This window comes from Colius striatus, chromosome 1, assembly GCF_028858725.1.
Source record: "Colius striatus isolate bColStr4 chromosome 1, bColStr4.1.hap1, whole genome shotgun sequence".
Taxonomy (NCBI): Eukaryota; Metazoa; Chordata; class Aves; order Coliiformes; family Coliidae; genus Colius; species Colius striatus.
The window spans coordinates 202,772,846-202,785,693 of NC_084759.1; the positions used below are offsets into that span (position 1 = coordinate 202,772,846).

General features: G+C 37.5%; 1 protein-coding gene across 2 annotated transcripts in view; it reads right to left on the reverse strand.

Moving 5' to 3' along the window:
* The window catches only part of TAF3 (TATA-box binding protein associated factor 3), a 117,780-nt gene that overhangs the window by 79,365 nt on the left and 25,567 nt on the right, over window positions 1–12,848 (reverse strand). The window contains exon 1 of one of the 2 annotated variants that reach the window (XM_062020190.1): window positions 829–878. The exons of the other annotated variant lie outside the window; for it this stretch is intronic. The gene's annotated coding sequence lies outside the window, so the exon portion shown is untranslated. Of the gene's footprint in view, window positions 1–828; window positions 879–12,848 lie in introns of those variants that run through there. 2 annotated transcript variants of the gene reach the window in all.

Sequence of the window (12,848 nt, forward strand, 5' to 3'; positions counted from 1 at the left end):
GGAAAATAAAGTTTTATTTTAATAAGACAGGCCCATGACATGCCCTTGTAGGAACCCCGTACGATAACACTGACGGTACCACTTTGCAACCTCCTTCTCTTTCCTCTGCCTCATCTCTGGCTAATTTATTCTATATTTTTTTTTGGTTATTTTGGCAGTCAGTGCACACAAATCTGCGACGCTGCACAAGACTAGTTTAGTTATCTAGATGTGAAATTTTCTATTTTAACTATTAGCAGCAATTATGAAGCATTTCTTTGAGAGGCCGTAATTAGGGATGACAGACAAACAGTGGATGTGGCTGAAAAAGATAGTACCAGTTCTTTGATAGTACAAAGCAACCCACCAAGGCGACGTGATAGTACTAGTTTCATTCCTTTTGGAGTTCATCAGTTGTGAGCGATTGAATTCTGCCTCGTGACTGATAAATGCATATTTTGATTTGTTTCCCCTTGAAAGCCAAGTACTCTTTTATTGGCAGGCTGATTAAAGTGGAATTAAAATGTTCTCTGAGGGAAGAGGTGAAAACTTGTCACCTTTTCTGCAATGCTCTTTCTTCCCCCCTTAGTAGATAAGGGTTTTTCTGAGTCACAGACACCGGATACTTGGGGGTAAATTAACCAAACTAGTCATGTTTTAAAAGGACAATTGTTCTATTTTTAAAGCTGTCATTTTCTGAATATTTGATTAGGGCTGCGTTACAAAAGATAACTTTTGCAAACAGTATGCTCTCTCCTACCACCCCCCTTCTGATTAATTTTACATTAGATTTCCACTCTGTTCCAGCAAACCCCGTGGTGACTCCCTGCTCCAGAGAGGCTTCCTTACTGCAGCGATCTCTGCAGGATTTCAGCACGGCAGAGTTCAGCTACATCAGCAAACAGGCAGCCAGAAACCTCAGGACCCGAGCCGAAGTGCATCTGAGCTTGAAAGAAATACAAATATTTAAAGGCAGTGCAGAGGACCAATAAAAAGCAGGAAAAAAAAGATTCTATGAAGCATTTACATGACATAAAGCTACTAGACTGAAATAAATGTGGCCCTCGTGAATTTGCTGTACCAGAAGTTTATGCTTCCCTCAATTTAAAATTTTCAAATAAAGAGACTAAGTACAAAGCCCTGGAGAGAAAAATAGTAGAAAGTAATATAATTATGAGAGCAACATCAGCCATTGCGACTGATATTGTTATTCTCCATCAAGGAAGCAATAACTTTGATGAATAATCCCCTTAATGAACACCAAGATGGGGTTCTGCCTCTCTAATTAAATTAAATTAAAAGTGTCAGGTATCAAACCTCCATGGTAAAGACGAAGAGAAGCTAAGCAGCAGCTTCGGAAAAAAAGGTATTATCGATCCCCATTTTGAATTTCCAAGTCTTAAAAATATAAAGAAGCAATCTTTGGGTGCTCTGTAGCCAGAAGAGGTAGAAAACAGAACTACAAAAGATGTCAATGGGGTGTTACTAAAAAGTCCAAAAGTAGGCAACTGTGGCAAAGGTGGAAAGTTTCTCTTTAACTTAGTCCTTATGGCTACGTCTCATGGTTTAAAAGATCAACTACAGAAAACTGAGAAAGCAAAATGAGTTCAAGCGAGCCATGTGGTCTTATCAACAAATTATCTTCACCGGATATAAGTCAGATCTTCATTATTAACTTCAGCAGGATTTTTTGTGGGTTAATTTTCTTACTCTCTATCTGATGCAACAGAAAAAATACAAAGCCTGAAGGAAAATAATCCCTATAATTTGCATTTTTAAATGCCCCTACATAAAATACATATTTAAGCAGATGCATCATAATGGCTGGAATTATTAAGTTACATAAGTATTTAGAGAGATTATTAAATACTTATTGATTTAACTGCATAAATATGTACCTAGGGAAATTTATATCACAAATGAAACTGGCCTAAGCCACTCTGTCAAAGCCAAAACAAAGACAATTATCTTGTCAATAAAAATGGAAGGTAAAATTCAAAAAAACCTATTAGGGTGCTAAAAATAGAGCAACTTTGTAATCATAACAGGTAACTTGGGGATAAGCCACGTAAATCCCTACACAGACACCCAAGTGAATGGAAATTAAACGCTTATTTTGATTGTGTCCTAAGAATCTATCGGGATTTAGAGGAGGAGGAGCATAAAGCTCCATCCCTGTTAAAAATCATAAAGTTGTAGATTTTTTGGTTTTAAAAAGAACACAACTCTGTAAGTGCATAGGCCCTGTTATAAACAATCATTTAGGGCATCCCATCCACACTACACTGACAGAGTCTTACAAGCTTTAAAAATTCATTAGGATCTTGGCAATAAATATTGCCAATGTATTTTACTGTAACTGTATCGATCCCAATGCACTTGACTTATCTATAGAGATAAAACTTATCTTGACCTTGTCGAATACAAACAGTCTGGACTAAAAACCTGCGATAGCCTCTCATGGGGAAAACATACAACAGATAACAGCTACAGAGATGATACAGGAGCAGTACATCAGTGTTAATGTTTCAGACGAAACAAGAATTTGCTTGAATATTAGCCTACCTAGCAGATGTAAGGAGACACTAATAAATAGGAAACAATACGAAAGACAGCTTAAAAGAACAAAACTGTGCAATTTAATTAGAGCCTTCTTGGGCAAAATATTAGTTTCCTTAGAAAATATGTAATGCCAGATCGTTACAAGTCGCTGCACAGCAATATGACTGAGTTTGCCTTTTTTTTTTCCCCTGCCTTTGAGGGCAATCGCCTCTCTTTGTGAAAGCAAAAGCCAGTTGCATTGCAAGGCACTGACAAAAAGCAACGCAACCAACTTTTGCCTTTGTTATTTCGAGTTGCCGTTTCCAGCCACAATCCTAGCGGTGACTTTCCACAGCGGCGTTGGCCTTGAGACACGAATCCTGCTGCACACAGCCAGGCAGCTTTGTGGACACCTCCGACATCGCACGGGGCCCTGTGTTCCCACAGACCCTACAAGCTCTGTAAGGCACCATGTCTGCAGCACCATCAGGTCCTGAGCCCAGGATCTCCCATGGAAGTCTGAGAAACGAAGAGCCGTACGGATCTGCACCCTAACACTTTCGTTTCAAACTCTTTGGTGCTCCTTTCCTCACAATCCTCACGACTCCATTTAGCTGTCGATAACTTAATTAACATTTCCAACTACCAAAACAAAACCAAACCAATATTCCTCGCTATTTCTAAGGCAACATAGATTTTTGGAGAGATGTCTTTTGTGGTTGATTTTTAAATGAGTGTAAGAGTATCCTGCCAGTCAGTGGCAGAGCGTATCCTTCGATCTTTTAATGCAAAACTTCTCCAGGTTGTTCGTGTAACTCAACCACTTACGGACAAAGAATCACTTTCTGAAAGAAAACTAGAACATGTTTGTCATAATTAATTCTGGATGTATTTGCCAATTTAAGAGTCAAACACATCAGAATATTTATAGACTCCCATCTTCCAAATATCTTCTCCTTACAAGCAGTAAGAGCATTCTAATGTAATGCAAGCACGAAGATTTAAGATCTCCAGTACCTCAGGAAATTATTTCTTTCTGACACAATGTTTTGCAGCTGGTCTTCATAAATTCTAAAAAAATTAGGATGTTTACAGGTATTTCGACAAGCAAACTATTTCTAGATCACAGTAATTACTTTGCATTTGCAATTAATGAAAAATAACTATGCCTGATCACTCTGCAATTAATATTTCAATATGCTAAACAGCACCAATAGAGTACAACTTCTTGCAAAGATACAGAGGAAAACAAATTAAAGAGGGAGAAAAAAAAAATCCCTGCCAAATAAAATCAATAAGTTTCCCACATAATTAAATTGTATGGGTTTGCTTATGTATTTTTAACAACCTGCAAGTACTGACAATCCAAAAATATTAGAACACACATTTGGATTCAAAGGTAAAATTATTATGGCGCATTAACTCTGCTATTTCCCGAGTCACGAGCAGGAATTTTAAAGGTTTCCTATTTACTTTGAGCAACTAAATGAAACTAACTACACAGTTTTATATTTTCACCTTTAAATATTGTTTAGCTTTGAGAGATAGCAATAAAACTTTCTATGTTTTGATAGGCAACAGTATTTTGCATCGACTGAAGGCAAATAGAGACAAAAATAATACTATCCACAGCAGTGGCACAAAGAATAAGGCTCCATTGCTAATTATACAGGGAACTGAATTTAATTACATGGAGAACATTAAACAGTTTCCAAAATAAAAAAAAACAACTAAGGCAAAGCTGGAGATGAGCCTTTCAAGTGCCTTTAATGCTACAACAGTGCCCTCTGCTGAGGCATCAAAATAATGCTGAATTATTGCACGAACACCAAAAGAGGAAACAAACCCAGGCATCAGTATTTTCAGGGTCGTTTCTGATTAAAATTAGGTATCCTCACAAAATCAAATTAAGACAACGTCCCACAGGATGAATGAGCCAGCATGGCGTTGTGGTAGGCAAGAGTTTTTCAATGAGGTTGCAACTAATCTTTCCAAAGACAGCCCCAGTTCAAAGATGCCGAAAAAGCAACATCTGAGGTTTGAATTGTTTCTTTTCCATTCATGGGATCCATATAGGGAGGATATTCCCAAAGACTAATCTGTTTAGGATTTAAAAGCATTGCTTTTCTTAAGGTTCAACTTAGTTTGCTTACGCATTATGGCAGATACAAGCAGGTGATAATAGAAACACCTTTAAAAGCAAACAGGTTATGAAATAATCTAAACCAAATTTTAAAATGTTTCATTATTCAATACATTTTAATTTTTAAAATGATTTTTTTTCCCCAGATGGTAACTACCTGTAAAATACTGGTGTCTGGACTCCTGACAACAAAGCAGCAAACTAAACACCACCCTAAGCATTGATGGGAGACTGGTCGGTGGTTTTCAAAATTCCAGTTTCAGATGGCCATGTGGAAAAGGGAAAGGGGAAACAGAAATGGGAGATAAAGGCAGGATCTTAGCGTGTCTGAGAATTGTAGCATTTCTGACAGCTTAAGAAAAAAACCAAACTACAACCCCCTCTCCCTCCTTACAACTGCGATCCAAAGAAGACTAAATAAGGAAGAGGACTCTCTTCCTGAGAGAGTGAATTCTCACAATCTGGTTTCAGCACAATAATTCTGGTTTTATGTCTTTGGGGGAACTATTGCAGCAGCGCAATTTCATAGCTACAAAAAAGGAAGTTCTCAGGACTGACATCTTGCAGACAAGAGGTAGATAGAAGACACTCCTTTACATCCCCCTTAGCTCTCCTGTCTGCATTTCAGAGAATAAAAGTATAAAGAGCTATTTGCTTCCACTTTATTTTTTTTCATTGTCCAAAGTTTTAAGGATTTCAACTAATACAAAGTCACAACAGCTTTCACAGTCAGAGCATAGCATCTCCCCAAGTTCACAACCTATTCAATAGCTCTCTAACAATTTCAATTGCAAATAGTTTTTGCCACCTGTAAAAATGAAGAGTAACAAGGATCTAGATATTTTAGATCGTACTGTATGAAGCAGGAAGCACATGAAGCCAAAATGGTCAGTTGCTGTATAAGCCCATTTCCTACCAGCAGCTCCCTGAAATGCGGCTTCTCTCCACAGCAGACACTATACTCTCTGGGTAGGCAAAGAAGCAAGGTGGATGGCACGAAGAAGCAAACACAGCCTACATTAAAACTCACATATTTCTACCTCGCTCACACCTTTATAAAACTGGGAGGAAATGTCAATCTTCTTATTTTCATTTTAAAAGCAGGAATTAAAAAAACTACTCAGTTCTTGAGAAAGCTTAAATTTATGTGGTTTAAAATGACAGACAGCATCTTGTGTAAGGCACAAATACAGACTGGCATTCCTGAAGTGAGTTTGTTTTGCACACACTGTCGATTACGATAACTTTTTCACCACCTCACAAGCCTCCTGAGAGGTGGCAATCTATCAGACACTCATCTAGATGGCGATGTCGGAGAACGAGAGCAGGATGCTCGTGCAGGTTTTGATACGGACACCATCTTCTGCGATCTTTATCGAGCACTATGGTTTGAAATCAGGATGCTAAAACTAGCTATAAACCTTCAGGGTTGGGAGTATCTACACGTGCTGCTAAGTTTAAAGATGTGAGTTCTTAGCAATCCTGACAATCTTTTTTTTTTAAAACTTCATATTGTTACCAGTCCTCAGCTTTCTGCAGCCAGATGTACCTTTCTTTTGTCTTTGTTTCACATCAGCAAAACTGGAATACTTTTGATTAACTGAGTCCCGAAAAACTAGTTGCTTAAACACAATAGTATAGAAAAGACTGAAACTGGAAGTATGTATTTTTAGGGAGTCAGGTACCACTTATTTAAATTTGAAATCTGTGTTGTGAGCTTATTTTCCCAAGCCTGTCTTTCCCCTCTGCCGAAAGACACCACTGCGCAGATCACAGCAGATGAACCTCCACCGAACATACAAACTCATGCATTCCAAAGGTTAAATGAAGGCGATAAAATTACTTCAAGCCACACCAGTGCAGTAGCAAGAAGAGAAAAAGAAAGTATATTAATGTAGATAATATTAATTTAAGCTAGACAAAACCATTTAACAGCTTGCTTAGTCAAAATGCTATGTAAATGATGGAAGATTTACTGCTGAATCCTAAAGGCCCATTTGCTGTCTGTTTATATCTGTAGACTTAATGCAATTTCTGTCTGCTTGTAGATGCCTTGCTTTTTGCCTTTCTGAAAGGAGTGCTAATTTTGTGGGACAGTTGTGCAATCTAAAATCTCAATCAGTTGTTTAAGGCAGGTAGTGCCAGCAGTGATGAACTGTATTAAGTTATTCCTTTCCATTCCCCAAAGGGAGACTTTCAAATTCATTGTGTATTTCTAAAAATCCAATGGGCTGTGATTCATAGAAGCTCTGTGGCATAAGATAATCTGCTTGTCAACAAAACTTAAAAAGTGACTGCATAGTCTTCTGAATAATCACAGTAACAAAGAATCATGAGAGGTTTCACAGTTCAGTCTGCAAAATGCCACAGAGGCCTGGCAAGCAATAAAGGCAAAAAGCATTTTCTTTTTCTAAGTGTTAAATTGAGGCTTTTTAAAGAGACATAGAAGCTACAAATGGGAAGGTCAGGCCACCTTCTTTTCCTACAGACAATTTAAGCAAAAGGGAATATATATCACTAATTTACTACAGATCTATCTGTTCATTCATCTGAAAATCCAGATATTCGGAAATTCTCCATTCGGGTGAAGGCCACAGAAGGACACATTAGCCACCCAAATTAATTTGCCACCTGGGGCTAAAGCACTGATAACTTTCTAGAGTTTCCCCTGATCTTTGAGATCCATTTTCAAACACACTAGGCTTGCAGTTCTCTCTCTCCTCCAAGATCTGCTGCCAGTCACTACACTAAAGAGAAAAATGAAGGCTGGAGCTAGCAGAGAGGAGGAAAAGTGAAGCAGAGGAACACAGAGGCATCTGCCCCCCCCTCAACTGACCAGCGCTGCCCATACAATCTGGAAAGCTGTTTCTACAAATTCAAGTTTTTCATAGAATATAGAAGTCCATTTCATGGGCAAATCCTTTCTTTTTCCCATCCCAACAAATGTGTTGTTTTCAAATCGGGGAAAAGAATAAACAGTATTTTATTCGCACGCAGTCTGTCCATGGCCTCATAAGGAAAGACAGGGAATATGTGCAGATGTCAAAACAAGTATAAACTCCCCTTTCCCTGCATGCCCACACACTTTGTTACACCTACAGCACAGATTTCACAGCACACAACAGTAAGTAGCCTTCCCCAAATCACAAAAATCTTGGCTTCTGCCTTAAAAGCATTTTTTCAGTACTTGGTCAGGGTATGTTTAGCTCTGCTCAACAAAAATGAGAAAGAATGTTTTAATTCCTGTGTGCTAAGCTATCATGCTATCCAGCCAGTTGCCAATAGCTGGGATGTATATTGCAGCTTTTCTGATTACTATTTATTATGATGGTGAATCCAGGCTAAAATATGCAAAGCAGATTTTTTCCCTAAGAGTAAATTTATGATTTTATCATAGATTCCTGCATTGCCTTAAACTATTTTTTACAGTTACATTTTCTACAATGTGAAAATCAGTGATAGCATATTAGATCTGATCTTTCAGGCAGACATTTTTACATTGAGTAAACAACTCCAAGAAACATCTTCCAAAACACTAACAAAGCACTAAATGGAGAACTTTTTACCCATGGATTGTTCGTGTGAGAGTTAATGGAGTTAATGCATTGAAACTTTGGTCAATAAGGGAAACAAAGCTTTATGTATGCATATAATACTAGTCCAAAGAGATTATTTAAGTTGGGTGATTTAAACATTGCAGAAATGCACTGAAATACAATCTTTATCAATCAAAAAAAAACCTAACCCAAAACAGGACATCTAATGAAAAGGAACTAGAGTAGTCAGTAATTTTCAAGTTAGATTGTTAGCCAAATTCAGGAAACATTATAACCCAAAAATTTCTCATTTGGAAGTTTAAATCATTTGTCTATATAGATAGCAGACCCTTGCCAAACACTGATGGCTGTCAAATCAAAATTGCTGTCCTCTGAAACATCTCTACAACATTCAGAAAAAAATCTGAGAAAACAGAGAGGAATCATCATAAATATGAAGATGTCATTTGAAGATGGGAAACTAAACATGACTGTGAGAACCATACTACAATGCTCCCTAGAGATGTCTCTTATCTTTTTGGTACCTTAATATTATTACATTTGTTTCTTTAGATTTTTTACACAAGGGTAACAAGTACTTTTAACAATACAGTCTGCTCATTAGACTGAGCTACTCACAGCACTGCTGCTCTGTCAAAGCAGTCAGAACAGTAAGACAAGACGCTCATGAGCACCAGCGGCGAAGCAACTTTTGATGGTCACATCCAGCCTTTTGCCTTCTTGCTCACTGTACTAAGCTTAAGAAAGCTTGTTTAGGATCTCATCAAGGTGATTAAGCAGACTGCTCCACATTGGCAAAGTCATCAAATTTTTAATCTCTTCTAGACATTTGCACAAAAGTTTGTTTACAGAAGTTAAGCCAGTTGTTCATTAAAAAAGAAGAAGATTATTTGCTGCCTTAACAGATTAATGTACTTGCAGTAAAAATGAATGTAATAATTTTTGGTCGTTATTCCTTTTTACCTTATATCCTCGGTATCTCACACCTGACTTTACCTATAAGGAAATGGTAAGTCTTACTGAAAATTAAGATAAGGGATATGTAAGCCAAGAAAAGCACATTTAAGTGGAAGAAATAATTTGATATAATAGTAAATCTTCTGTTTGATTAAAAAAAACAGCCGTTAGCATTGATGCAACAGTATCAAGATACATGTCAAACATTTTTCATGTTAAGGAGACAAACATTCAAACCTCTAAGACACGTTAAATCTGGACCACAGCAGCCATGAAGTCTGGATAAAACACTTGCCACCCAAACTAAGAGTCAAAAACTCCTGCACTGTCCAGCTATGCAAGAAAAAATCTTGCCTTTTCAGAAGAACACAAGCTAGGGAAGTAAAAGGGAACTCTAGTAAGAAAAGACTGACATTTATTTTATCTTAATCCTTTAGCAAGAACTCTAGAGAAAAACATTTGCCTGTAAGGGAAGCTGTTGGTTACAGCCACATCTCTGTATCAGCAACCACACGCAGCTGGTCCCAAGTACAAACCCAGGCAAGTTTCCAGGAAGGTGAACACGGATAGAAATACAAACTGCGAACATTTTAAGCCTTTCTCTTTGCTCTATACGCTGACTGTTCTGAACTCGGGCAGTTTTCACTTTTGGCAGCTTCTGCTTACTTAGTATCTTCAAATATCTACAGTAAAACTTGTATAAAAGAAAAGGGTTTTTTGTGATATTGAACCAACATTTTGTATTTTTGTTTTACTTTTTTTCATTGTGAGTAGTCTCAGGCTGTAACCACCACTATCAAATTCCAGAATTATAAACAGCCAGTTGGTATCAAACGGTGTGTATCCCGAACCCAAGAAATTCTCACATGTAGGCAATATTGTTTGGATTCTGAAATGAAGAGCATTGGATCATTTTGTCTTGCTGCCTGAGAAAATTCACATCTCAAACTATTGTGCTGTCTCTATCAGGAGTTCACAAATTACTAAAGCTGCTTGTTATTACATGTATCTAATTAATATTATCAGTAAGTCCTGAATATATGCACACTTTAAAAGAATGACCTTAACAGCTACCACTTCAACCCATAACAGAATTAGGATGTATTAAGAAAAAACAAAACCTACAAGATTAGACAGAAAGAGATAACTTGATCAATTTTCAGATTCTTCTGAAAGAACTACAAAAATAATAAGATATCTGGAAACTATAATAGAAGCTTTAAAGCTCAGTATCTGACAGTATCACAAAATCTTACTTGAAGTCTTGGACAAAAAATTAAACATGCTGAAAGAATGTAGGCAAGTGGTAATGAACAAGTGGTGAGAGCTATCTAGTAAGGAACCAAAAGAATATAATTTAGGCATGGTCATGTTCTAAAAACAAAGCTGATCCCATTTAATGGAACTTGTCAGCAAGTGTAACATTGAAAGTGTCGTGCAAACTTTCATGGAGAGCAACAGCTATGTGAAACAGATGAATAAATAAACAATCATGTTTAGAACAATGTAAACTGATCTCAGCATGCAGAAAAAAAATACTTAAAGCATTTCAAGAAGCCTGTTAATTAGGAAGAGAAGAACGGAATACTTAAGAGTGCTAAGTATGAGGCATGTGCTGGCTGAGAGAAGCAGCACAGCAAATTTGGTCATAGCATTTAGGTCAGTCTTAGGATCAGAAGACTCACAACACTGCACGGGAACATTATAGAACTGTTTGTCAAAATCAAGTCTCATTTCCAGCTGAGAGAATGGCACACAAATAAGAAGGGACTTTAGGAAAATGAAAAATTCCAGAATGATGGAAAGACTGAGCTTGGAGGGGGAAAAAAACCAGTAATTGCTAAACATCAGCAAAGTTTAGGTTTAGCAAAGTGATACATGTGTAAAGTTGAGATGGGGGTAAATAGTATAGGAGGTTTACAAAAACATTTAGCTAACAGAGAAAACCGAAACTGTCTGAGCACTTAGGTTCCTTACACATACAGGCACATACATTCATGCTCTCTTTTGCATTAAAAGCGAAGCACATTTAAATAAAAAGACTGTGAGATACTATCTGATAGCTCTATTGAATCTATTTTATCTCCCCGAATGGTTTAACTATAGCAAATTGATAGTGACAAGATGGTGCAGGCTACGATGCCATTTCCATTTTGAATCATGCCTCAGATATTTATAATTCTCGGGCAGGGGGAAAAAAATCCCAGACCAACTGTATCTATTAGGAATACATCATCTTATGCATGGATTCCACTGAAGAGCTGAGTTTCTGTCAGAAAGCTGCTGTAAGACTTTAGCTATTTGAGTTCACAATTGATTTCCTTCGACATTCTCCTTTTTGTTAGCAAAATGCAGGTAAAAGATACAAAATGTTTAAAAATCAGAATTTATTGAAATCATTATTGCACTTAATAAGTAGAGCTTTTGTTGCATGTGAAGTGTTTAAAAATAGCAGAACTTGCAGCTGTTTGAAAACTACATGTTCAATAGCCTTAAGTCATAACTTCTCTCAACTTGAGGCTTGGAACGATGCTACAGAATTTTTGCATGTGTGGTATCTGAAGGGAGAAGAGTGAGATAGACTTTTTGGGCTTTTACACCTCGGGACTTTCTAGCTAATATAAAGCAAGTTTACCATGTTTTCAAGTTGGAAATTCTTCTGAAAATAGTGTGCAACCTCCACATTTCTGCAGTGATTCGTAAAACATTACTGTTACAAACACATATGCAGTCAGGGTAGAAGTGTGAACCAATATGGTTATCAAATTTGCATTAAGTAGCAAATGAGATTCAATAACTATGGTGAAGAATCACAGCTGTGTTATTAGAAAACACCAGATCTCAACTGAGAGAGTTTTAAAAGGGAAGAGGAAAATAACTAGTTTTCCAGGATATCTAGAAAACTGATGAAGAGAAAAAACAGTGTAACATGTATTTTTCATACAATTGGTTCATTAACAGACTCCCAACACTGATCTCCTTGATTTACAGGCAGAAAGGACATCTCAGAACCAGTTTAAATGTCAGAATCCCAAAACCTTGCTCAGTTTGTAGAGCTAGTATAGCCCTTTAACATACCACACCACCTCAACTGATGTATTCTGCTGTTCAGTAGGGATTCCTGCTCTTCCTTGGACCCATCAAGGAACATCAAGTAAAAAGATAGTGGATGCAATCTACAAATAAAGAAATCTTTCAAGCAGACATCCCTACATGTGTGCATTGTACAAGGGGATTGTGCAAATCCTGATCCAAAGCATTCTCTGAGAACTCCCAATACAGGGTACCTACCTAAACAGTAGTTCAGCTTCCTAAGCACAGCTGGGCTTAGGTTCCTCTCAACAATATAAAGTGACCCAAGAAAAGTGTGCTATTAACATGGTTCTGCTGTTTGCAATACCTGGGTTAATTTGTTTAGTACCATCACTGCTATCTGTCACTGAAACAGATCTCAAGCATACGCCTCAAGACTCAGTTTGCATCTCTTTCACATCACAGACCAAAACCTCCCCTCACGGAGTTATAAACCAGAATTACACCAGTGGAGCATGTCTATATGAATGGTTTGGCTCCCTTCAAATCACTAGATCTCCCCAGCATCACCATACCCTTGCCACCTCAAATTCACAGAAGTGCAGCTGCAGACAGGCTCTGATTCTGTGATTTTCCCA